This window comes from Coturnix japonica, chromosome 21 (genome assembly GCF_001577835.2).
Source record: "Coturnix japonica isolate 7356 chromosome 21, Coturnix japonica 2.1, whole genome shotgun sequence".
Taxonomy (NCBI): Eukaryota; Metazoa; Chordata; class Aves; order Galliformes; family Phasianidae; genus Coturnix; species Coturnix japonica.
This window is the reverse complement of record NC_029536.1, coordinates 4,367,966-4,394,842: the sequence shown is the minus strand read 5'-3', so window position 1 is coordinate 4,394,842 and position 26,877 is coordinate 4,367,966. Positions and strand designations below refer to the sequence as shown.

The 26,877-nt window shown below is 46.6% G+C and overlaps 1 protein-coding gene and 1 long non-coding RNA gene across 2 annotated transcripts in view; one reads left to right on the top strand and one right to left on the bottom strand.

Annotated features, from left to right (window-relative positions):
- Nucleotides 1-26,877, top strand: part of KAZN (kazrin, periplakin interacting protein) — a 129,453-nt gene that overhangs the window by 58,425 nt on the left and 44,151 nt on the right. The window lies entirely within an intron of this gene.
- LOC107323536 lies at nucleotides 20,421-24,724 on the bottom strand. The gene is made up of 2 exons (XR_001559263.2): nucleotides 21,322-24,724; nucleotides 20,421-20,900 (listed from the first exon to the last, which is right to left on the bottom strand). It is a non-coding gene; the product is annotated as an uncharacterized LOC107323536 (long non-coding RNA).

The following is a 26,877-nucleotide window of genomic DNA, read 5'->3' as shown; positions in this document are numbered from 1 at the left end:
CCCTAGAGGTGTTCAGTGGAGTAATGTGGCACTGATGGACATGGTCAGTGGGCACGACGGAATGGGTTGGGGTTGGACTTGGTGATCTCCACGGTCTTTCCAACCTTGATGATTCTATGGTTCTATAATCTTTTGGGCCTCAAGCTGTTCTTCCTTAAGCAAATCTATATGTACCTACACATATGATTATGTATGTGCATGTGTATGCATAACAAATGCGCATGTCACTTTAGGGGTATATTTTCCCTGTCTGTAGTCTGAATTTCACTCTGTCTACCCCATGCCTGTGTTTCTATTCCTGTCAGCTCCTCCTCCCCTAGCTCTGTGCTTGCAGCTCATCCCCATCAGCCACCTTGCTGACATTTCCCAACGCTGTTGTAATTGGTTGTGCCACTAAGAGGCCATTTGGGCTGTTTTCCTCCACTGTGAGGTGAAGGTGAGACTATTCCAGGGCCATTTAGGTGATGTGTGCTCCAGTCTGCAATGGGAACCTGTTATTATGCAGCTTGAAACGCCATTGGCAGCTCCTGCGCATACCTCATGCTGCAAACTCATATCTTATTTATTGTCCACTATTTAAATTAAGTAGCATTCAGTGCGGCTCCAAGGCATCTTTTCCCCCTTGCATCTCTATTTGCAATTATTTCCCTTCAGATGTCATTAGCTCATGTTTGCCAGGTTGCATCTCATTTTGTTTTCTGTCTTTTTGGTTAATAACAAAAACATGAGGGGTCACTTTGAGGCAGTGGAACTAATGGGCAATTGTGAGTATTAGGGAAGCTTGGAAAATTATTAGGGTGATGAAATCTTTCTCATGCTCCACGCTAATGAAATCCCAGCGTGTGGTTGCTTCTGATATAAGCCTGTTGCCAGACTGATTGAAATATCATTGTGAATGCTTTCTTCTAAATATACATGATCTAAATATACATACGTGTTTACCTTTCCGTGAAATTGGAGCTCTGTATTCATCTTTCTGTGAACTCTCGTACGAAATATATTGGGTGGATATCTGTAAAATCATGTAAAGAGGCCGTTGCTGACATTTCTTGCTGCTCCTGGGGGGATAATTTCCAGTAGCCTGCTGGGCAAATGGATGCTTGCTGCATTCCACCTACAGCCATGCAAAGCAAGGTGGGATCTCAGAGAATGATTGAATGGTTTGGGTTGGAAAGGACCCTCAAGGCCATCAGGTTCAAGCCCTGTACTGAGCAGGGACACCCACAGCTCCATCAGCACTCAGAGCCCCATTCCCTGCCCTTGGGTGTCTGCACTACCTCTATGGGCAGTCCATGCAGTGCCTCACCACCCTCATTGTGAAAGGATTCATCCTTACAATCAGCCTATATCTCCCCTCTTTTAGTTGTTTCCCTGTTGTCTTATCACAAAGTTTTAAAGCAAATTCAGAACAAAATATACTATGTTTTTTGGTTCCTACTTAGGTAAGTACATTTGGAGCTGCAATGAGGCAAACCTGGTGAGATCAGTCCCAGGCAGTGGGGAAAGGAACAGCATCCTTGTGCTGTCTTACCCCCCCTGCTCTGCCCTCTGCACCCTTCCCTTGTCCTAGAAACACCACTTTGAGCCGAAAAACCCATTCTCAGCTATTTATGAGATGTGATATTTGCTTCTCACTCTTCACAGCCGTATTAAAAAGTGAATTATTTCCTTCCTCCTCCTCCTGCCAGGACACACTGTTAATGCAGGCGCAGACACTGGAATGCCTCACAGAGGTGATGTGCTGCATGAACCCCACTTGCCATTCAATACAGCTTTCTGCAATCACTGCCTTGAAGTCACCCAACATAATTGATTTTGTTTTGTGGCTGGTAGGTGCCATTTCGTGGCCTGAACTCCATGCCCCCAATTTTCCCTCACTCTTATTGCATGAGCTAACAGGAAAAAAAAAGACCAGCTTGTTGGCCTATCTCACTTCTTTTCACTATCACCAACAAGTGCAATAATGATTACAGCCCTCTTGTTTTAAGACAAACCAGTTCATTGCCTCCTTAGTGCTCCAAAAATTGGAATTATTTGCAGGGAGAAGGTGCCTACGGATGAGTGAAGATTTCAGTCCTTGCAAGGAAAATACACTGAGGAGCAGAAATTGGCTCAGCTGCTGAAGTCCCAGTCAGGGCTGGGGCTGAACTCAACATCTGTAGCTGAATAAATGCATTAATGCAGGGAACACATCATAAAAAGTGTGGCTTGTGTGCTGGCATTTTTCTTTTATGATTCAGTACAAGCAAAATTCTCTCAGCAGAATGAATGGCAGCCATTCAAGTCAGTGAGAGGAGAGAGAAGGAGTCGGGACAGTTTTACTAACCTTTAATAATGCTCTCAATCTATTTATAAATTGCCATCAAAGTGTGGCTACACATTCAGCAAGTCAGCAAAATACAGACAGATGGCAATAGTTTCGTTCAAGCACTCGGGGTTGTTTTCTTTTTCCCTTTACTGCAGTAAAACCATTAGGGCTTTTGCTTAGCGAAGTCCATTTAGATCGGATATAAGGAAGAAGGGAGGTGAGGCACTGCACAGGCTGCCCGTAGAGGTGGTGCAGACACCCAAGGGCAGGGAATGGGGCTCTGAGAACTGATGGGGCTGTGGGTGTCCCTGCTCAGTGCAGGACTTGGACCTGATGGCCTTGAGGGTCCCTCCCAACTCCAACCATTGTATGATCTAAATCAGTGCTTTCCTGTGTAATAACAGAGCAAGCGTTTTGTACAAGTAAGCAAAATAGGATGTTTTTAGATTCATTCCCTATAACAGCACAAAGAGTATCCCTGCAATCCCTCCAAGTGTCTAAGCTTGAGGTACATCTGCTTTCACTAAGGCATGTATTTTTAGTTAATTATTAATTGCAGTAGGGATTTCTTCTCAGTCTCAGCATTGTTGTAAAGTGCTTTAACACAATGTTGTCACAGCATGACACCCTGTGTAGGGGACTGAATTTGGGGTGAAATGGATAGCAGAGCACCCTGCTGCCCTGATAAAGGCTTGTAGTGGTTTGCATGGGCTGACATCCACGTGGTTCACAAGGATAGCTCATATTTCTTCACATTTGTACCACTTTAAGTAATCTATAATATAAAGGAAAGGAAAAAAAAAACCCAATGAAAATCAAATGTTGAGCTGTGTCTGTTCAGACTCAGGTTTTAGCCCAACAACATCCTTATTTCATCCACGTGGAGCCTTCAGTAGACTCCTCTTGAGTCTTCTTCTGCTGGTGAGGGTTATCAGGGTGTGGTAGAATAGAACCACAGGTTGGCAATGACCTCTAAGATCACCGAACCCAACCCCAACACACCCCACCATGCCCGCTAACCATGACCCTCAGTGCATCAGTTTGGCCTATTGAGGGCCAGTCTGCAGGGAGGAAACATTTCTGCTTGGCTGCTGAGGTAACGTCCTCAGGAATTACATTCCAGGAGGCATCTCCTGCTTTTTCACATCACATCGAACCAACCTCTTTGGCTTTGTGGCATGTGATGGACTGTCTGCATAAGAGCTTCAGGAATGCTCTGAAGCCCCAGACTGCTAGGGCTGCAGCGAGGAAGCAATTCATGCTATGTTGTCATAACAACAAACAACGATTTGAAATGCAGATTTTTCATCCTTACTCTTTATTTGTGATTGAAAGCTGTGGAGAATGCGGGATTTGCTGTACTGAGGTTGTGTCTATTAGAATAAGAACGTGATAATGGGAGTTGGTAGGATGCCCAAGGGATGAAGAGTACAATTTATGTAGCATCTAAGCCAAGAATTAGATATATATTCATGGGGTTGTCTATTCCCTATTTGTATTCAGCCTATAGGACTGGTGTCACTGCAGTAGAAGCTCCTGGTTCCTGGAACAAACTTGGCTTTTACCAGATTTAAAGCACAAGTCTTTGACCTGGTAAAATCAGGGGAAATCATGGAGTGGATGCTGTTCATTCCCAAGCCAGTTCTTCTTCCCTGTATACCTGGTACAGCCCCTAAAGAAAATCCCATTGCCATGGGGAATCCCAGGCTGTAATTCTCACCCGTTACCAACAGGGAATGGGGTTTATAGCACTTTCTGGATTGATCCAGCATGATTCTAATGGGCACTGATGTTTGGAGGATTGTGTTGTTGGCTGTTGATTTGCAAGAGCAATGCTTAGCTCTGCTCTTTCCACCTCTGGGCTTGCTCCATAAACGTGGAGGTGAGCAAAGTGCCACACTGAAGGCAAAGGGAGAGAAGGGAAAAGGGGACAGGAGTACATCAAGAGAAATGTATGTAGTGCCAAACTGATGGCTGCAGAAACAACAACTAACACAGGAAACCTGCATTGCAAGGCAGCCTCGTTTTGTACAAGGATGCTCCAGGTTGCATCCCAGATATGCAGGTTGCTTTTACAACGTGCTTTTGTAATCTGGAATGCAACCTGTGCTCTCACCAAAGCAGAGCCGATGGAAGTGGGCAGATCTGGGCCCCCAGCCCATCTCCATTTTGCTATTTCACACTCGAGCAATAGGAAATCCCATTCTCCACATGAACTCACATCTGTTGTCACCCTTTCAGGCTCCCTTCGCTACTCACCACATTTCGTGACACCTCCAATGTCAGAAACGTTCTGATTTGCGCTGATAGGATTTGTGATTTCCTCACTCATCCATATCTGCCTCAGCTCTTTCCTTGTTCAGATGTTACTGAGAAGCCGACTCATTTCCTGAGCTTTCAAGAAGGTCCTTTTCTTTTCCTTTTCACTTCTAATCTTCATTTCCTTTCGCTGTCTCTGACGACGCTCTTTCCACTCCCTCATTGAATCTCTTCCTGCTACCCCAGCACTTTTCTCCACCTGCATGGATAAAGCACAGCCATTCTGAATTTTGCAATGCACTCATCATAAAGTGAATATATTCAGTATTCCAGCACAAACACGATTCTCAGATGCACGCTGCTGGCATCACCTATGGCTCCATGTGACAGATTGTCTATGCTAAATGGTACTTCACATTTCATCCCTTGCAGTGGGATTTATTCCTCTCTCTCTCCCCTGTGGGGTCACAGCTTCAGCCTCTCTTGTGCCCATCTTTCTCACCGAACACCGAGGCAACACATCCTTAATATTTCAGCAACATCTATTTCTGCTGTCGGCAATCTGATCTCGCTGTGTTTTCCAAGGCTACTCATGTCTCTTTCAATGATCCTTTCTCACATTCCATACTTAGGGGAAAAATACATTAAAAAAGGGGGGGAGATAACTTTATTTGCCTGTCCTGTACACTTTTCTAGCCTTAAAGCTGCTGCTATTCACTCCCTATCAGGAGCAAATTGCACACCTTGACCAACAGCAGTGTTTGCTTTGCTTTCATAGAATCACAGAATGGTTTGAGTTGGGGGGCATCCTAAAGGCCTTCAGTTCCAACCCCCCTGCAAAGAACAGACACCCACAGCTCCATCAGTGCTCAGAGCCACTCCAGCCTGCCCTTGGGGGTCTGCAGGGATGGGGCACCACCAGCATCATTAATGTTGGAAAAGACCTCTGGGATCAAGTCCAACCACCAACCCAAGCCTTGGGTGTCTCCAGGGATGGAGCACCATCACCTCTCTGTGCAACCTGTGCCAATGCCTCATCACCCTCATAGTAAAATGCTTTTTCGTTATATCCAATCCAAATCACTCTGAATCTCTTTGCACGATGTAGTCAGTGAGGATGAAGAGCTCAGTTGTTAACTAATGCACTCTGGTAAGAGGTGGGTGTTTCTGACCTGGGCACCAAAATGGTTATGGGTGGATGAGCCCTATAAGAAACAGATAGATTAAAAACTGTTGGGGATAAGTTACATAGCACTGAGAGTGCCCTTACTTGGGAGCCTGCATTTGCACACATGCCTCTATTCAGCCATAAATCTGTATTCTTAATGTGAGATGTCTTCTCATACTCGTGAATAAGACATGTGAGCTACTGCAGCCCTTCTCTGTGCATATGGCATCGGCGGTGCCCGCTGCAGTGCTGCTCCATCAGCATTAGGCATATCCGTCAGCTGAATAAACCAACATAAAATCCCAACACAGACAACACGGGTCAAGGCGTTTTTATTCCTGTTAGAAGATCAAAGTAAACACCAGGCATCCCATTAAGGATGCTTTAAACTTGCTTTAAACTGAACGCATGCATTAAATCCCTCGCCGGTTTGTTTACAGCAAGGTTGTGGCACATCCTAAATCACATCCCCCTTCGGATACGAGCAGAGAGGCTTTAGAGCTGGGTCAGTGCTCGTTCAGCATCCCATATCCCAGGGTGGGACCAGTTAGTGGCAGGAAAGCTACTGGGCTGTCTTTGGATTCGTTCACTGCATCCAAAGACTGGAGATATGAGATACTGGGACAAGGAGCTTTCTGTTTCATCAGTGTTCTGTGGATGACAGTAATAATGAGGGCATTTTTAAGGCTGCCTGGGACAGCTGAATCATGTTGGGAATAAGAGGAATGGAATGATCCTCCTTCTAAGCATGGAGGAGTGGCTCAGCCAGCCCAGGTCAGCCTGGGTGTGGGCTGAGATCCAGGCACGCACATCCTGCAGAACAGCATTACTCCAAAACCAGTACAACTTGCTCAGGAAAAAGAACAGACAAGTTCCTGAGAGCTGGATAAAGGCTTATATTGTCTCAGTGCATCGTCAGGGTTGACCTGAGCCTCTTGGGTTCCTTCTGTTCCTAGCCAACAAAGTCAGAAAATCATAGAATGCAGAATGGCAGGGGACCTTAAAGGCCATTGAGCTTCTATACCCTGGCATGGGCTGGGTACCCCCACCAGATGATGCTGCCCAGAGCCCATCCAACCCCATCCCAGGGATGGGGCACCCAATGTATGGTAGGACTAGATGATCTTAGAGGTCTTTTCCGACCTTAATGATTCTATGCATTGGTGCTATCTTGGAAGGGGACAGCATGGTGGGACTCACGCTCACCCTATGGAGAGCTTACAAGGACAGCATTAAGAAATAGTGCTGGAGAAACTGGCTGTTTCCTGCTAAGTTCCAGGTATGCATCTGAATTTCGGTGCTCTATGCTCAAAACTGAGCTTGCATTTGGTTCACTGCCTGCAAGGTGTTGGAACAGCAATGGGGCCATTCCCAGCAGCATGGTGCCCAAAACTGGTTTTCTTTCTCCAGCTCTTAATAGTTTAACTTCCAATGTTTTGCCCTTTTCCAGTAATTAAGTGGTCTGCCTTAGAGTTTGTGGAAGAATCCAGGTTGTTTGCTATCAAAACTGTTAGGTTTTAACATCTGAAACAGCAGAAATGTGCATTTCCCTATTCCAGCCAAACCTCGAACTGGAGAGGCAACCCACCACAGGGAGATAAGGCAGCTGGCCCAGAAACCACTCAGCCCTTCAGCTTTCCCCTTGAAGCAATGCAGAGAGCCATCCACCAGGATCAGAGCCCAGCTTTCCACCCCTGGATAATCCTGGCTTCATCAAAACCCATGAGCAGAACCTCAGATGTGCTGTGCTCCACGGCTAAGCTGCTTTTGTGCCCTCCCAGTGCCTCAGCACATTGCAAACAGGTGGCAACAGAGGACACAAAGCATCGCCTAATCCATCTCCAGCAGCATCAGAAATCACTAAGAGCCACTTTACTATGAGCTGTGAGGGGAATTGTTAATGGGGTCCAAAGTCCTGATGGCACAAGAACTGCCTGTGGTTATCCATGTGCCAAGGAGCATCCCTGGAGGTGTTCAGTGAACGTGGAGATGTGGCACTGAAGGCACAGTGGGGATGAGTTGAGATTGGGCTTGGTGATCTTGGAGGTCTTTTCCAGCCTGAGTGATTCTATAGTCCTATTTCTGACAGTGTCAATAGGGCTTTGGTTTATTCACTTCAAACCATTTGTTCATGTCTTTATTCTCCCATGGATATCTTCATTCAGCCAAGGGGGAAATCCTATTTTTAGGTACTCTCGGGTGCAGCTGAGCTGTTAACAGAGTTGTTTGCAGGTGAACATTGCCTGGAGCTGCCGTTGCTCACATTTCCATCACCCAGCCCACGAGTTGGGCTGGATCAATGGAGCAATTCATTCCACTTCCCACCATTCCTGCAAGCACTGAGTGACAGCATCAGAAGGGTTAAAGCTGTGCTGCCTTGCCACGGACCCCAATGCTGTAAGGCACGTCCCAACACCCACGTACACTTCTGCACAGCCATGGGGTTATGCACATCTTTGGGGAACATCAGGTTTCCTGTGTCTGAATCTCACGTAGGCAGCACAGAGACAACAAAGGACAGAGTGTATTTCCTCCTTTGATTCCAATGCCCTCTCGGCTCCTCATGAGGGAGGTCACCCACCAAGGAGACGAAAGCCAGAGAGATGGTTTTATCCATTCCAGGCACGTTCACGCTCAGAGCAAGGATGCATTGGAGAATACACCCTCTGGTGCACAGGTGTCCCAGCATTAAGCACTCTGCATGGCCTTACAAGAGCACCCGCAGCCCAGGAGATACTCAGACATTCAGACCCAGCAGATGAAGCTGTTCAGAATGGGATGAGGTAACCCACACCTCGTGCAGTCCTCACTCCTTCAAACATCAATCCTTCCTTATTTCCCCTTGCTCCTTTCTTTGGGCTCTCTGGACTCCTCCTATTCCCAGTCTGTAAAGTACTGGCATCACTGACCTGCCTGATGTTACAGCTAATGCTGCATCTTCTTGGGACTGCAAAGCCCAGAGCTCACATCTATTACTCGTAGCTTGGCTACCCAGCAATTTCAATCACACTTCTAACAGCAGTTTTCCTGAAGCCCGTCCAGCCAAGTTAAGCTGGAAGCCATAGGAATGTGCTGCAGCTGCTGCCTGGGAGATGGGCAGAAAAGGCTTTCCTATAAAATCAGGGGAGTCAACATGCATTAGGACTGTAACACAGACAACACCTACTGAAGATCCAGAGCTGACCCTGGTGTCCCTGCAGCCCATCAGAAGGCATGTTAGAGTCATCTTCATGGTCCTGAGGACCAGCTCATTAAGCTGCCTCTGAGGCTGAGCGATTTGGCAGTGTGCTGGATATCCCTGTGTTCACAGGAGATGCTAATGCCAGAAATACGTGCAGGTTATTATTAGTCATGTTCAGCCTGGGTTTTGCTGGGTCCCTCCAGGATCTACTTCTACTCACCATTTATTTTCATTAATGGCTTGGATGATATAACAGATGATGCCATGACAAACCTTGCAAATGATGGGGCAGAGCAGGGGAAAATCAGGCTGTGCCTGCAGATGCTGTAGGGTCTCCAGCTGGTACAGCTGTGAATACACCCCCTGTTCCTCATGTCCCAAGCCATCAAAGCACCCAGCTCACAGCACAGCACTAAACATGCCCGTGCTGTTGGCATTTACAGCACAGTGGCTAGATAAATGCAGGTGTTTATATGCCTGCAATAAACTGAGATCTTTATCTGTGCAACTGTTCCTGGTCCCTGTTAAGCCAGTGAAAAAAAGGCTTGGCACTGTCAAGCCCTTAAATATTTTATTTAGAAGATAGACCTGGTTCTCTTTGAATTTGTTCTGTCTGAGCTAAACAAAATCCTAAATTGCTTTGGAGTGTTGCAGTTCTGCTGCCTCATGAAAAAAAAGCATCTGTAAAGGAAGGCAGCCTGAGCTTTGCTTTGGCAAAGTGAAGCCCTGTCTTTCTTTCCCATTGTCAAAATGAGAACCAGCTTCTGTTGGGTACCATCACGCCTCATTTTTGTTCCTTAACCTCTGCTTGTTGCAGTGAGACACTTCTGAAGGGCAAATGAAAAGATGCAGCCTTGGCTGAAAGCAGGAGCAATCATAGAGTCATAGAATCACAATGGAGCAGAGGGGGAGAGCTTCATTCCCTTTGCTAATGCAGCAGTCAGGGTTAGCTCCAGAGCTCCATGTGGTGCCATGTGGCATGAAAACCCAATCTGCATATGCTAATAGAATCATTAAATGGCTTGAGTTGGAAGGGAACTGAAAGATCCCCCACTTTCAGCCTTACACCCATGGGCAGGTTTACCAACCAGGCGCTAGATCAGGTCAACCAAGGGCGCATCCAACCCAGTCTTAAACACCACGACACTAAATACTGAGCACACAGGCAGCACTGAGTAGATATCCACTGCTGGGCTCCAACTGGAGCTTTACAGACACCTTTGGGCTCTTTAATGGGTTTTATGGGGATGTGGATCTTTAGGGCATGGTACAGTGGTGGGTTTGGTAGTATTGGGTGATAGCTGGACTTCATGGTCTTATTGGTCTTTTCCAATCTAATGATTCTATGGTGCTGACAGAGAAAGGCAAAGGTCCAAAGACTGAAAAATGATTGCAAGGTTTCGTTACAGATTCCAAACATAAATCTATTATTATTATTATAATTGTTATTACTACTAACCTGCATTGCTGGCACATGGAAACACAAATTTCATGTAGTGGGAAGAGAGCTACCACTTCTCTAAGATTAAGACAACTTTTAGTGCCCTTCCTGGTCTTAGAGGTCTCATCTTGTTAGGGCAGGAGTGAGTGGGATTTTTTTCTCCTTGTTAATGGCAAAACTGTTCTTTGTTAGGTTTCCACTGGAATAAGACAGTATCCGATTCTGTAACAGATTCCTTTTCAATGAACTACTGACAAAGATCCCTGTGACGGCTCTTGTTGAGTACATTCTTGGCAGAACTCTGGGTAATGAGATTTCCATTGAACAAGCTGTTAGTAGAGCACCTTTAACTAGACTCTGAGTCCAAGGCAAGCTCCGGCTATCAGAGAGTCTCCAATTGGTCTATAGCATTGAATAGCGGAGAGGAGCCTTGGATCTGGCCTTGCTGTGGCTGCAAAATGGGTGTACCATTCTTCCTTCTCCTCCCTATGGTCTTGTGTCTGTCACTCAAGTCTTCCATCCAAGTTTGGGACCATGAGTGGCAGGCATTCATGCTCCAAACCTTTACAGTGGGATTAAGTGGGTAAGGACAAGAAGATGATTAATGCTCCTTTATGGGGAAGGATGGATGCATAACTAAGCAAATACACGTATTGCTTGATGAAGAAGGAACTGGTTTTAAAAGTCTTATTGGAAGCACAACTCAAGTGCAAGGAGTGAGAAGAGAAAAGGTGGCCAGGGGTCACCAGATAACAAATATCATCCCTGTGGATGCTGAAAGCTGCAGCTCCTTGGGGAAGTGTTGTTTGCAGGATAGCATGGCTAGCAGCCAAAGCAGCCTTTGCATTTCCAAACACTTCCTAATTAAGTTCTGGCTATTAATCTGTTTTCCTGAGTTAAAGATCTTCTACAAAATAACAAATTAATGAGAGCACCTTGAGGCAGAGGCATGAGGTCAGTTAGATATCAAATCAGGTATGAGCAGCCCATAGTTGATGTGGGGTTGCGGCTGAGTCATAGGGAAGGCTCTGTTTTTTGTTGTGTGTTTGGGCTTTTTTTATTGATCCTGGAGCTCTATGAGCTGCCATATTATCCAGTGTGCTTTCACCAGATAAAACTCTCAGCCTTGAGGATGGGACAGAAGGTGCAAGTTGCACCAGGGGAGGTGAAGGTTGGACATCAGGGAGAATTTAATCTCAGAAAGAGCAGTGATGCATTGGCACACGGTCAACTGGTAAAACTGAGAAGTTCTGGACAAACCAGCAGTAGCTTTGTATGGATCTGATGGTCCCATATGTGCCGCATAGGAAGGCCTTTAGAGAGTCCTCTAGTGGGGTCAATAAGGAAAGCACAATTAATAACAGATGGGCTGGCCCCCAAATTCCAATGTTGTCTACCTGGGAGGTAATGGTTGGGTCCACTTGCCAATAACTTAGGGTGGTTTTTATCATACTGTGGTAATCTTACTTCATCTCATAGCCATTCGTTTCCCCCTACCTCAAATCTGCATAACAAATCCTATTGATTTCCAGCTGAGGTGCAAAAATGGTTGTTTCCAAGCACATTGGATCCTATAGCGTAAGAAGGTAAAGAAACTTTTTAAGTCATGAATTCATAATGACCTTTAATAATCCATGTAACTACTAAGACTTAACAGCCTCTCAGTACTTGTTGACCTGGTGCACCACTGGAGATTAAATCCAGTGGGGGCAAAACAAAGCTCAAAATATGTCCCTAGGTATTTATTTCTCACTCCTGGTGTTGTTACTGTTCTCCCAGGCAGATCTGGCCAATTACATGTTTTTAGGCAGGCGCTGCTCTCACACACAAAGCTCATGTAAAAACTGCTGATTATAACTAAAGAAGGTCTTTTATCCGGAAAATCCCCCTATTTCAGACACTGTTAAAATGCCATTAACACCACAGCCTGACTCTGTGCTATTTGGGTGCAGCAGGGTAATTCCTGGCTGCCAGCACAAGTTGGCAATTTCTTCTCAGTTTGAGGTTAACTTTCAGCATCTTTTCATCCAATGCAATGAGACTTTCCGAGCAGCAAGAGATGATTTTCTGGGTGCCATGCTAAGCCTTGGCAAGATCATGAACTGAATGCTCTGCTTGGTAGCCCAAACACCCCTGGTCTTGCCACCTGCAGGCTGGGGGCTCTCTGGTTATCCATCTTCCAATAGGATTATCTCCATTCTGCAGTTATAAGTGTCTTGGATATCAACGACTGCTAAGGAGTAATATTAAAGATGATACCCTCCCCTGGGGTTAAAAAATGAGATTTGTGCCATTATTTGGTCTGACACTTGAGGAAGCAGTGATGCAGATTGATCCATCCATGCGCCCTGGGTGCTCTTTGCTGTTGAGTGTTTAGAATTAGGCCATGGTCAAGTGGACTCAATGGTCTTGAAGGTCTTTTCCAGCCTACATGACCTTATGCTAATATTTCTGTATTTCTTTATTTTATTTTCTTTTATTTTGTCTTTGAAAAACCCCATTCCAGTCCCTTCTTGGCTTGGGGGTTGTCTTTGGTGGTCTTAGAGGTCTTTCCCTACTATAGTGACTCTATGATTCTGTCTGCTGGATGGACAAGCAGGGTGGCACATCAGAAAACAGGGATCAATGCACTGTATAAATGCCTGAGGATCAACCTTTCCCTTTGTGTGTTTGTACATACAGATTAGGTGTGTTACAATAAATCAATGTAACGCAATTTGGGCCGAGCTGCCAGAGGTTTCTCCAGACTGCAGGAATAAATCAGAGGTTTTATCGCTCTTTCATCAGCAGACAGTGCAAGTTATTGATTAGACAGCGAAAAGTCCAGGGCAGCTTTTGATTATCACTCCTTAAGCCTCTCCGAGCAGAATTTTGGCTGCCAGGGGCACTCCATCTCCCCTTCCCTTATCAACATCCACAGGACCAGGGTGTTTTATCCTATTCATGAAATAGCTCAGCCCCAGATGCGACGTTTACTCTCAATCCACCCAATCTCGAGCAGAATGTAATTATTGGAAATTAACAACTTTGAAAGCTCCTTGGCCAACGGCATCCGCTTGGAATTCATCACCATTTTAATTGGATGGGAGACGAGGACGTTGATCACTGCAGGGTTCCCACCCACGTGCGGAGGATGCTGCAGGGTGCCCGAAGGAAATGAGCCGTGCTGCCTGGTAAAAGCCTATTTAAGTGATCAGCCATAGACCAGCTCGGAGTATTAGGCAGTAAAACGGGTTTTCTAGAAAATGAGATCGCCCCCGGCACTGGTAAATCCATTTGGAGAGTCGGGTGGATGTGGTCATGTTTGGGAGGCAACGGCTATTTTTCTTCCTTAATAATTTATATAAAGAGAGGCTATAAATTAAGTAGTTCTGAACCACGGGAGCTGAGCTGACTCTTGTCGTCATCATCCTGGTACAGCCTCACTGGTTTGCTTATCTTGGGTCCTGGGAAAGAAAAGTTAGTTTTGATTTTGGAAAGAACATGGATATCCTGAGATAACCCAGTGCCTTCCTTGGGATGCGGTTGTGTCCATGAGCTGGGGAAGGGACTGGCTCCACTCCACCACCAACCTTGTGTTCTATGAGGCTGCACCTCAGTGCTGTGCTCAGTGTTGGACCCCTCATTATGGGAAAGACATTGGGAGTGTGTCCAGAGAAGGGTAATGGAGCTGTGAGGGGTCTCTGCAATGGAGCTGTGAGGTTTTCTCTGAATGAATCAAGATGGGAGATCTGTGTAACGTGTGGTTTTGGTAAATCAAGCGTTACAAATGTGGCACCCACCCATCCCCCTTTGCAATATGTTCCAGCTTTCCACTGTATTTATATATAAAAAGAGACAACACATGAATTGTCTCGCTGAGTGTCTGCAAGCAAAACTGTTCTGGATCTCATTGCCTTGTCTTAGAAATCAGATGGGTTGTTGTGTGTCATAGAATCATAGACTGGGTTGTGCTGGAATGGAATTCCAACCCCATTGCAGTGACAAAGGGACACCCACAGCTCCATCAGTGCTCAGAGCCCCTCCAGCCTGACTTTGGGTGTCTGCACCTCCTCTATGGGCTGTCTGTGCAGTGCTTCATTGTAAAACACTTCTTCCTTCTATCCAATCTTTGTGCCTTAGAAAGCATAATGAATGTTTCTGAAAGCAGGGAGAAATATTTAGTGGATCCAGACAAGAGGCAGGTCCCATCTCTCTTAATCTAACTAAACAAAGCAGTAGATAAGGCTTTCATAGAGCAGGAATTTCAATTACTCGCAGGAAATATTCAAATTAAGGCGGAGGATGTTAACAATGGAAACCATTTCCTTATGTTTTGTGTTCTGCAGTGCGGTGAGATGGGATTTGGGAGTGATTGAAAGGAGGAGCAGCTCAAGTTGATGCCAATGATGTTTGCAGTAGGCAGCACACAACTACAGCCGGCGTGTGCCCTGATCCAATGCCTTGCCTTGTGTGAGAGCAAGTGGTTGCTCCCTGCCAGGCTGTCAGTGAGATTTAAAAATAATAGCAATTTGAAAAGATTGCAGGATTAAAGCATGGGAGGAGGTCCTACAACCCTGCTGATCTGCACTGTATGGAGTGAAGATGGGGTCACGTTGGTGATGGGGTTATGAGGACAGTGCTAGGATTAGGAGGTGCCTCCTCCAAAGGCTCTGCAGTTCCTCCAGCTTCCGTATCTTGGCCAGTTTGATCTTCACAGAGATAAAAAAGCAAAGGCAGAAGGTGTCAGAAGCCACTTCAGTGCCCACCTCTAGTCATTGCTTACAGACCAGCTGCAAATCCTACAGAGCTTCTGTGTATGCTCCCAGGCACAACCAGGGAGCTCTAACCGTAAGTTCTTGTCCAGAAACAACTTTAATTAGAAGCTAAAATATGCCTCAAATATCTTCTTTTCAGGGATCTAAAATTAAACATGACCTATCATTTCCAAATAATAACAAAATCAGCATTGAAGTTGATGGAATCATAAAATCATGCAATGGTTTGGGTTGGAAGGGACCTCAGAGATCACAGAACCACAGAATGGTTTGGGTTGGGAGAGACCTCAAAGATCACTGAACCATAGGACAGCTGGGTTGGGAGGGTCCTTAAAGATCATAGAACCATAGGATGGTTGGGTTGGGAGGGTCCTTAAAGATCATAGAACCATGGGATAGTTGGGTTGGAAGGGTCCTTAAAGATCATAGAACCATGGGATGGGTTGGAAGGGTCCTTAAAGATCATAGAACCATAGGATGGTTGGGTTGGGAGGGTCCTTAAAGATCATAGAACCACGGAACAGCTTGTGTTGGGAGGAACCTCAAAGGTCATTAAACAATTGGATGGTTGGGTTGGAAGGGTCCTAAAAGATCATTAGTGCTATAGGATGGCTTGGGTTGAAAGGGACCTCAGAGATCATAGAAGCATAGGATGGTTGGATTGGGAGGGACCTCAAAGATCATCCATTTCCAACCCTCTACTGCAGGAGGAGTTTCCAGCCACTAAATCAGGCACCAGGTCAGGTGCCCAGGGCCCCATCCACTGTGGTATTAGTTGAATGGAAGCTGAAGGTTGGGCCAGATAACATCCATAGATATCTTCCAACCTCAGCTATTCCATGGTTCTGTGACTATTACATCAAAACTACAGTACCAGGATGTTTGAGGATCATGGATTATTAGATTCAAAGCACAGAATAGGTGCTCACCTCCTTGGTAGGTGCCTCTCCTTGGATATTCAGAGTTACAAAGCAGGAGGATGGGAGCAGAAGGAATCACCCCTCACCCCCCCCCCCCCCTTTTATTGCCAGCCCCATTGCGATCAGCAGGATGTCATTTTCAGATGTAATGTGTGTGCATAAAGCCCAGGCAGAGAAAGATCACAGCCAAATTTAATAAAGCTCCTGGTATTGTTTTATTTATTTCCTATTGTGGTGTTATCACCTCTTATTAGGCAGTGGCGATGCCCTGGTTGCCTTCAATCTCTTTCCATCATGCTGCCGCATTGGTAATCAATTTTTTTAAGCATAGCTCTTTTTTTCCAGGATAGAATTATTTGGATTTTATTTTATTTTTTATTAAATAAATGTGCATTTGTGTAGAATGGAAACTTTGCTCCTTATCAGGATCATCTGTCTTGGTGAAATGACTCGTAACAGCTGTTCGATGAAGAAAATCTGATAGAAACATTTGGAATGGGTACAAACATAAACATTAGTCACCATGGGAACAAAAGTTGCTGCGAGATGGCTTCAAAAGATGGGTTTCCTATAAGTTCCTCATCCCAACTAAATATTCTTGGGGGATTTTGCCAGTCACTTCATTTAAATCTGTCTATGACAGCCTCCACTCTCATGCATACAAATGGCTCTGCAGCGGCACATCCAGGTTTTGGTACCATGCAGTTCCACTATGAGAATCAATGGGGTTGTTGACTGATAGCTGGGGCTGGGGAGAGATGAAATAGGAGTGTGAAACAGCAAAGGATGAAGCTGAGTTTTGGTCCTCCCAATCCTGCTGTGTCTCCGTGCATTAAAATAACTCATCAACCAAGGATGACGCCCTGCCAGAAGGGCTGCAATTAAACCCCAGTTCCTCTACTCAGCTGTGTCTTTAGATGAGCCTTGGAAAACAGCTGGAAGAAATGCAGTTGCTGGGCTGGGATTGGTGACTTGCAGAGAGGAGCTGGGAAAGATCTGGTGAGCAAAGTTGGCCAACGTATAGCAAGCATGGAGCTGAGGTCTTCCTGCAAGAGAGATGCTCTTCTTGTTGGCTCTGTGGCCTTTGCTCTCTTTTTTGCAGGATTTTAAAGAAAAACCCACCATCACCATAGCAACCACCAGCTCCATCCACGGTGCACGTGGGGACCTGGTGATTCTGTATTGGAGTGCAGGGCTCGGCAATGAGAGAGGCACTGAGCTTTTGGGTACAATAAACATTTGGGTGTCCATATGGACCCAATGGGAAGCTCAGATGGGCACATTCTGCTGTGAATGCCAAATCCCTGCCCACCACCTACCAAGGTGTTAAGAAACAAAGTGGGAAATTTGAGTTGGACGTAGAGAAAGGCTTACCTAAAGGCTGTTATGGTGGGGTTTTTTGTGATATGCAAGAACGGTATTTATTTTTTCATTGATCCATTAAGGTTCAGTTTTTCTCTCTCGTTATCTTTCTTCTTAATTGCTTTATCACTCATTGACTTCACCTGAAACCCCTCACCCCACCTCCCCACGCACTTCATGGACATCTATCAGTCCCCAACCCTATCTGGCGGCACAGACAGACCCCAGAAGGTGCTCACATGGTGTTGAACCTGGTTTGGTGCAAAGCCCGATGGATGCAGATTGGCCGCATCCCCAAAGGCACAAAACTGGCTCTTCATCTGTCAGACAGGCTGCCAAGGGCTCAAGGAGCCAAGGGTGGCACGGAAAGAGGGGTGGGAAGGGGGGAGGTGGCACATGATGTGAATTTATTTGCAGCTCTTAACAATCCTGCAGTCATTCTGCCTGGGAAACGTGCGTCCCTCTTAATGCTCCTTTATGTGGGTCTTGTGTTACAGCTGAACAGTTGTTTATTTTGCAGAAGTGAGGAATGAGAGGCAGAAAACGCAATTTCATATATTACTTTTTTATTTATTCTGCTTTATTTCTAATTTTCTTTCAGTTTATTTCAGTTTTTTGTATTCATCTCTTCCTTCTCGCAGTCATTGGGTTGGCTGAACCCACGATGGGTTGAGAAACTCCAGCTCCCAAAGCCATCCCCAAGAGCAACCCCAGACAACAGAGGTCCTTCTCCCAACCCTTCCATGCTAATAGGGTCTACATTTGGGCACTCATTTAGAAGCCTCCACATCAGATCCATCCTCAAAGTGCCCTAGAATGACTTTTCCCTTTTGGCACCTGGAAAAGCAGAGCTGTTTGGGTTTTGAAAGAGGCGCCTTATTTCAACTTTACTCTCCAGAAACAGTGCTGGTGCACGGAGTAATTACATAATAAATTCGTTAGTGGAATATAAAGCCATAAAGGTAGTGGTAATGGTTTGCAGTTTAATAGCTGAATTGTAAATGGCTTTTTTCCCCTATTGCAGATTTAATGCAGCGGGCTGCTACAATTAAGGGAACATTCTTTGGGGCACCTTTAATTTTTTGTTGTGGAGTTTGCTGTCATTAACTCCCTCGTTTATGGATGCTGCACTGTGTTAACCACTTCAAGCCTTCAGGCAGCTTCAACGTCCCCTGCACACAACAGGACACTGCCCCAGGGGCAGGATTTTCATTCAGCCACAGAACTATTGGCTCATTAAGGTTGGAAAAGACCTCCAAGACCATCAAGTCCAACCTACCACCAATATTGCCCCAAGCGCCACATTGAACAACCCCAAGGATGGTGACTCCACTACCTCCCTGGGCAGCCTATTCCAATGCCCAAACACTCTTTTGGAGAAGTTTTTCCTATATCCAACCCATTTGGCACAAATTTTGTTATAGAAGCTACATGCTGGAGCTACACTGGATCCTATTGGGTCTTCCCATTGGATTCCTCTCTGCTCCTCCCATTTACAGCATCATTTGGGTACCAACACCACCCCCGTTGCCTTTGCTCAAAGGAGACACTGTGTGATGCTGGATCTCACCCACCTGTAGGCATCTTTGGGGTGACTGAGATTACGGGTAATTACTGACGGCTCTAATTAGGCTGCCAGTAACACCCCCTATTTGAATGGAGAAGCAGGCAACTGTTGCACCGCGGTGTGTCGTGAATGTAAATTAACACAAGCAACATGAATGTGATGATAATTAACGAGACGGTCATATGGAAGGGATGGGAAAGCCAATGGGGACTGGCACTGCTCCAAGGGATGGCAATGAGCTCCCTCCTCCCGGCATGAATCTGCACACATGAGATCAGTGCATGGAAAATGCAATTCCTCCTCTCAAGTGCATCCTTATTGCTATAACCTGAGCTGCAAATTCAGCTTTCTTTTTGCTCACCAGCCCTTAACAGTTGGTAATTCACGGGTGCGATGCTGAGAGCCCACTCTGTTCCCAGCAAGGATTTGACCTTGCCCTTATTTCTCCATAATCATAAAAAATTTGCTCACTCATTGCATTCCAGGCCAAATCAGGCAATGGGAGGAAATCATTTAGTTCAGATCTCAATCTTGCAAAGTCAAGCAGAGGCAGCTTTGCTACCAAGACTTTGGGAGGCTGATTGTAGGGTGCAAATAAAGCCAAAAAGGTGTCCCATGTTGCAGAAAGTGCTGCTTGTTTTGGCCACTGATAATTAAGAGTGCAGCTTTGGTGCCTTTGGATCTTTGCTCCTTTGCCAGGAATCTGCTGGAGGAGGCAGTGCTGCTGTGGGCGTCGCTTTCCAAAGCGTTCATGGATGCAAATTGAGGAATGGAAAATAGAAGAATCCATTGTACGCCCCACATAGCCTGCCAAGCATGGGAATCTGAGCTCCTGGCTGAGAGCTAAAGCTGCAACATGGGATTTAGGAAAGCAAAAAAGCTTTGATGAGGATGTTCCCAACTGATTCCACCTCCAGCTCTGACCTCTTTGATGAACACCTCACATGATATCATAGAATCACAGAACCATCACAGTTGGAAATGATCTGTAAGACCATCCAGTCCAACCCCAACCCATCCCACTGTCCACATCCCTCAGTGCCACATCCACCTTTTTCTTGCCGGATCACAACTTTCTCATTCTTTCTAGGGAACTTTGCAGGAATGCATTGATGCCCCCACCCCAACCTTTGTTCCTGACCCCAAAATTCACAGCTGCCACTTATGGATGTGACAGAGCACAGCAAGACCCATCACACATCACCTAGCAGTGTTTGTGTAGCACCCAGTATGGCCCCGTTATCTCCCGAGTGCTCCCACAATATAAATATTTAAGTATAATAAACAATTATGATCAAGTTTCTTGGGTGACTGCACACAGCAAGTGAATTTAAAATTCATTTCCCTCGGGTATTCAAGCTTCAAATTCACTTTCTGTGCATGTTTGTACTAATAAAACGCCGCCACGCAGGAAGGGAAACACAAGAGAGATGCAAATAGGACAAGGGCACATTTGCTTAAGAGTTCAGATGAATATTCACCAAGTTTTTATTATTTTTAAGTATTCATCCCTGTTTTCTTTTAAAAAACAATGTTAGCTTTGCTCTCCAAGCTCAGTGAAGTGTGTACTGTGGAGGTGTAATCTATGTTTTCTTGCACTGATGGAACCAAAGCAAGCCTTCACCATCCCAATGTAAATCTGTATCCCAGCATATCTCGAGATTTGAGGATTAGCTCTCAAGCAAGCTTCAGGAAGACTTAATTAGGGTCTATTTCTGCTCTACGCTCCCTCCTTCCTCCCCACTCTTCTCAGCTGCAGGGTTTTCCCCCTCTGATTTTCCTTGCCCACCTCCCACCCAACGCGATTCTTAATTGCAACGGCAATGCAGAGCTTCCCCGTCACACAGAGCGCTGTGCGTTTGGGGTCACCACACCTCCTTTTTCCCCAGGCACAGGTAGCACTGTTTTGACATCTTCATTCGATTTTCCTCCTAGAGCTGAAAGGGATGCAAATTAGCAATAATGAATATTTTCATTAGAAGTATCTAGACATTATATCTGAGAATGGGATAATGATGCTGTTGCTTTCTATAAAATATTCTGAAGCAGACCCATGCCATTTTATTTTATTTTATTCTTGGAAAAGATAATATTTAGTTTAAAAAAAAATGTAATTTAATGTCAGTGAAATTAGGCTAATTGCTAATTATGTAACTGCAAATGAGGCAGATCTTAATCTCGAGGCGAACTGGACTGCTGCGGATGATGAAGTTTTAATGGAGCACCACCAGAAAGTGAGAAAATTGATGAAAATTGGCCATCCCCAGTGCTCATCCTGGCAGTGGGTGTGAGGGATGGGGCTCATGCTTCACATCTGGCCCAGTATCTGTATTTCATGCTCTTTGGGTAACACCTCACCTCTTGGGTTTGAAGTCCCTGTTGGGCACAATGGCCAACACAGCTTCATCTTTGATGGGTTGATCGTTGGGCTGGATGATCGTAGTGGTCTCTTCCAGTGACTCCATCACATGGATCCATGGGTGTAATGGGGATGGGTAAGCGGTTGGATGTGATGAACTTGAAGGGCTTTTCCAACCTTAATGATTCTAAGGGTGGGCACATTGGGGATGGGCTGATGGTTGGGCCAGATGAATTTCATGGTTCTTTCCAACTTTAATGATAATGGGCTTCTCAATGGGAGAGGCTTTATCTTTCCACTTGCACCGGAACAAAAGGTTTTATGGGCATCATCTCCTTAAAGCCCTCCCACCATCAGTATCAGTTCTTATCTCCAGCTCCATTTTAGCACATCCAAACATCCCAACTCCAGGCATCTCTCAGTCCTCTTGGAGACATCCTGCCACAGGCTGAGTTAGGGCTGGAATACTTCAAAGGCTGCTAATCGCCTCGGTATTGATTTAATACTAAGATACTTTATCACGCTTGCAGTTATGGATTATTATTATTTTTTAATGTATGTCAGAAGTTAAACCAACTTTATTAAAAGAAGCATGCACCCTGTGCTCCCATGGCTGGCTGTTTCATTGGGGTGCATCAACCACCAGTGGATTTCAGTATGATTAGCCCAAACGTGTGATAGTGCAATACCCAAACATGGTAGTTTGGGTTTATATTCTTGCATTGCACTAAAGCAGGATAGCCTAGGCACTGGTGCAAGGCTTTGCTCCTGCCTCCTGCCCAACACAGGACCGCACAGGGCTAGCCTGCTACCTGCCCTCTGCAAGCATCAAGGGGGTCATGAAGACTCAAAGGCGGCTGAATTTCCCCATGCTAATGTTACATCCTGATAGGAATTGACTTCACAGGACAAAGAAGCCGTCAGAGGAATGCTGATGCTTTATTAATGATAGGGTGCATTGACCTACCCTGTGTGTCATCCTCGTTGCCAAAGGAAACACAGAGGCAACCCATAATCACCTTACTTGCATCCGTCCCACTAACACCTAATTTAAGTATATATTTGTCTGCTGATTGATCACAGGATTTTTTTTTCCCTGGCAATTATTTCCTGCTATCGAAGGAGCTTCAGATTCTCCCCATTCATTTAAGCTCTTATCTGATCCTTATAATAGTGTCTGAGCAGATGCAAATTGGGTCTGCAGAGCAGATGTCTCAATGGACTTCCCATTCTGCTTTCCCAAGAGCTGGCTCCATGCTGTAGGACTCAATCTCACCCCGTGCTTACACAAAAGCCAACAACACTTCTCCCCTCTCATTTCTGACTGGGGAGGAAGAGGAAATGGCATTTCACATCGACTTGGCTTGACTTGCATTCTCTTTGCTCCGTTTCTCTCTTCCATGATGGAAAGGTGCTTTTGGAAGACAAGAAGTTCAAATGTTAGAGAGGTGTTAAAGGAACACGGGGATGTGGCATCGGGAGACATGGTTAGTGGGCATGATGGGGGTGGGGTGGGCTTGGACTGGATGATCCATGGGTACTATGTGATAGATAAGTGATAGATAAGTGATAGATAAGTGATAGATATGTGATAGATATGTGATAGATATGTGATAGATATGTGATAGAGGAGGCTCCTCGGTGGGGAGAGGACCCAATGTCTTCCCATAAAAGCTGAAGCACAGGCAGAATGTGGATACTTTGGGTTGCTGCAATTCATTAAAGAGATGTTGGGTTTAACAGAGCTGCAGAAAGGCCCGTGCCATTGATGCGCTCAGCTGTGAAATATGCTATGGAAGCCATTTGTTTGCCAGGGGCCTAGAAGTCTGCTTCCTATTATCATAACACAGCTTTACTAGAGGCAGATACCTCGGATCACAGTTTTCTCAGCTCCCCCTTCCCAATGGGATTCCCTCAGGTTTGCACTGAGGTAACTGGGATGTGTCAGTGTGGGGGGTTTAGAACTCAGCTTGGTTTTGCTGCCTTAAGCTGCGATGATGCAGTTCCCCCACCCAAGACACTTTATAAGCTGGATTGGCTCCGGTTTTGGAGTCCCCAAACAGCTCAACAAAGACAAGGATGTCTTACTGCACTTATCACAGGGGAAATGGTGACATGGGTTAGTGGCCATGGTGATGACAGTTGATCTAGATGATCTCGGTGGTCTTCTCCAATTGGGAACGACAGTTCAGGAATGAATGAATTGAATGAAACAGAACAGAGATCCACTGAGCAGATGAGAAAATAACATAAAGGCTATTTTGTGTCTGGTTGAGGTGACTACACAAGCAGATAAAGAGCCATCAGCAGAACTTACACAAGCCCATCCAATCTCAGAGGTCATCATTCCGGAGGATGACACGTAGAAATTGGTTTTTATTAAATTCTGTCTGATTGTTTAATTGGAAGAGAAAGGATTTAATTGAATCATGCCAAAGAGTCGTATTAGATTACGGTCGTTCCTAACACAAAAGGCTTCCCCCGTTTAGTTAGACCGGTTCCTTTGTGTACCCTATCTATTAAACTTACAAAGTGATAATCTGAAGGGTTTGGAAGGCCTGAATGGTACATATGTGCTACCTGACCCTTTTCCATCTCCCACACTTCTCACATTCCCTTCACTCAAGAACATGGTGAGGCACTGAATGGCACAAGCTGCCCATAGAGGTGGTGCAGACACCCAGGGTCACCTGGAGGGGCTCTGAGCACTGATGGAGCTGTGGGTGTCCCTGCTCAGTGCAGGGCTTGGACCTGATGGCCTTGAGGGACCCTTCCAACACCAACCATCCCATGACTCCAACTTGCTGCAGTGAGAGCAAGCAGGATGGGCAGCATTCTCAAGCCTTCCTCCATCCCTATTCATTCTATCCATATATTCTTGAGAAGCAGCCTGCTGGAATGTGATGCTCTTATAGGAGGCTGGCCAAAACCGATGGGTTTTTCAGCTTTTCAAGGGTACCCCTGCAGAATGATACTCCTGTTTCCCAACCCCTCCATGCCACCTGTGACTGCCATCCCCTGGGGCCACATTTGCTGGAAAAGCAAAGCAATTTGAGGAACTCAAGTTTCTAATTTGGGCTATTTAATTAGTCTTTCCTTTCATACAAATAGGAGAAAAGGGAATGAATTCATTTCTCACTGCTTCATTTCATCCTGATATTGAGGATTTCTGAGCAGGAGCCGTGAGCTCGGGATCCCCCATTCCATACAGGAGGAACCCCATCTGCTTAGAAACCCACATCAGCTTTAGAGCCCAGCTGTTCCCCAGCATGGATGGGCATGGGGGAGTATGCAGGGTTTTCTCTCTGCCCGCTGCAGCCCAATTAACAGTAGCACTAATTAGTGCTGCAGGTTGCCCTGGCCGCACTGCAGTGCTCCCTGCACCTGCGGAGACACTGAGGGTGGGGGGGTTGGGAATGTGGGCATGGCAGAAATGCAGCAGCTGCTGCAGCACTGCATCCCCTGGCAGCCCCCCTCCCCCAATTAAAAAGCATAAAAAACCCTCTTCATACTCTTGTCCTATGGTGGGGAGGGGGAGGGGGAGGGTTACAAGTAAGGGATATTCCCACCCCTTGCACAGCTCCCTTCTATCTTTCACCCCCCTACCTGCATAACCCCATTCCCCCCTGCAGCCCCTTTGCCCAATTCCATTCCTTTTTTGCACCCACTTTACACAAATCTGGTCACTCTCATATCTCTTTGCACCCCCATTGCACAACCCCATTCCCTTCTGCACCTCTCCACTGCACAGCCCCCTTCCCTTGTGCATTCCCATACATCCTCATTGCCTTTTGCACCCCCCATAACAAAACTCCCCCTCCAGTCCTATTCCCCCCCTGCCTTGCCCAGCCCCATGCCCTTTTACACCCCCCTTGCAGATCCCCATTCACAGCCCCATTCCCTTTTGCCTCTCCTCACACTGTCCCCCCCTCACCCTGCTTTATTCCCTTTAACACCTTCCTTGCAGAGTCCTCCGTTGCACTGACCCCCCCCCCCTTTGCACAACCCCATTCCCTATTACACCCCCCCTTGCAGCGCCCCTCTTACAGAGTCTCACTCCCCTACAGCCCCCTCTTTGCAAAGCCCCATTCCTTTTGCATCACCCCTTGCAAAGCCCCATTTCCTTCTGCACCCCCCCCTCTGCAAACCCTCATTCCCTTCTACGCACCCCTTTGCAAAGCCTCATTGCTTGTGCACCCCCTCTTTGCAATGTCCCTTTCCCTTTTGCAGTCCCCTTTGCAAAACCCCATTCCTTTTGCACACCCCTTAGCAAAGCCCCATGTCCATCTGCACCCCCACTTTGCAAAGCCCCATTATCCCCTTCCACACCCCCCTTTGCAAAACCCCATTCCTTTTGCACACCCCTTTGCAAAGCCCCATTTCCATCTGCACCCCCCCCTTTGCAAAGCCTCATTCTCCTCTGCGCTCACATGTGCAAAGCCCCATTTCCATCTGCACCCCCACTTTCCAAAGCCCCATTATCCCCTTCCACACCCCCCTTTGCAAGACCCCATTCCTTTTTCACCCCCACTTTGCAAAACCCCATTCCTTCTGCACCCCCTCTTTGCAAAGCCCCATTATCCCCTTTCATACTTCCCTTTGCAAAGCCCTGTTTCCATCTGCACCCCCACTTTGCAAAGCCCCATTCCCTTTTGCACACCCCTCTTACAAAACCCTATTCCCTTTCCCACCCCCCCTCGCTTTTTACCCATCCCCTCCAACCCCCCTCCCGACCCCCGACCCCTTTACCCCCTCCCATCACATTCCCCCCCCCCTCCTCACCCCTCCTCCCCCCCCCTCACCCGCCCCTCTCCCCTCCCACCCCTTTACCCCCGCCCATAATCACACACACACACTACCCCCCGCTCACGCTCTCGTCCTCCTCTTCCTCCCTCCCTTTCCCCTTAACCCCCCCCTTCTTACCCCCCCGCCGCCAGCCAAAATCCTGCACATTATTGGACGACTAATCAGGCAGCTGGCGCCTGCGCATCGACGGCGCCTGCAGGCGGCGGGGCAGGCAGGATGATAGGCGCTGCGTGCGAGCTGGCGGCACGGGTGCGCCGCTTGGCCGAGCTGGGCAGACGCAGCCGCCCATAGGAGCACGGCCCGCCAAGGTGGGCAAACCCTTTTATATTTCATGTCTTATTATCATGCCTTTTTTTATTCGTGCTTGTGCTTTAATTTCCTTTCTTTCTTCCCCCCCCCCCCCCCCTCCTTCTCTCCTCCCTCCTCCAGCCGGTTCCCCGCTCCGTTCGCTTTTATTAATCTGCTCGTTTTTTTTTTTGCTTTTCCTTTCACCCAACCGGTTTCGTAATTTGGGAAGTCAGCGCAGCCATCTTCTCCTCGGTCCGGAGCGGCAGCGCCGGGCTCAGAGACTGCGGGGGCGGAGGTGGGGAGGACCCTACGGGTTCAGATGGGACCCCCTCCCTATTCGCGTAGTCCGCCCAATGCCCCCCCTGGCATGCCCCTCTACATGCCAACCCCGCTTGCAGCCCCCCAGCCCATGTCCTCCATCTCAGCCATCTTTATTCCAGCCTCTATTCAGCCCTCTGTTG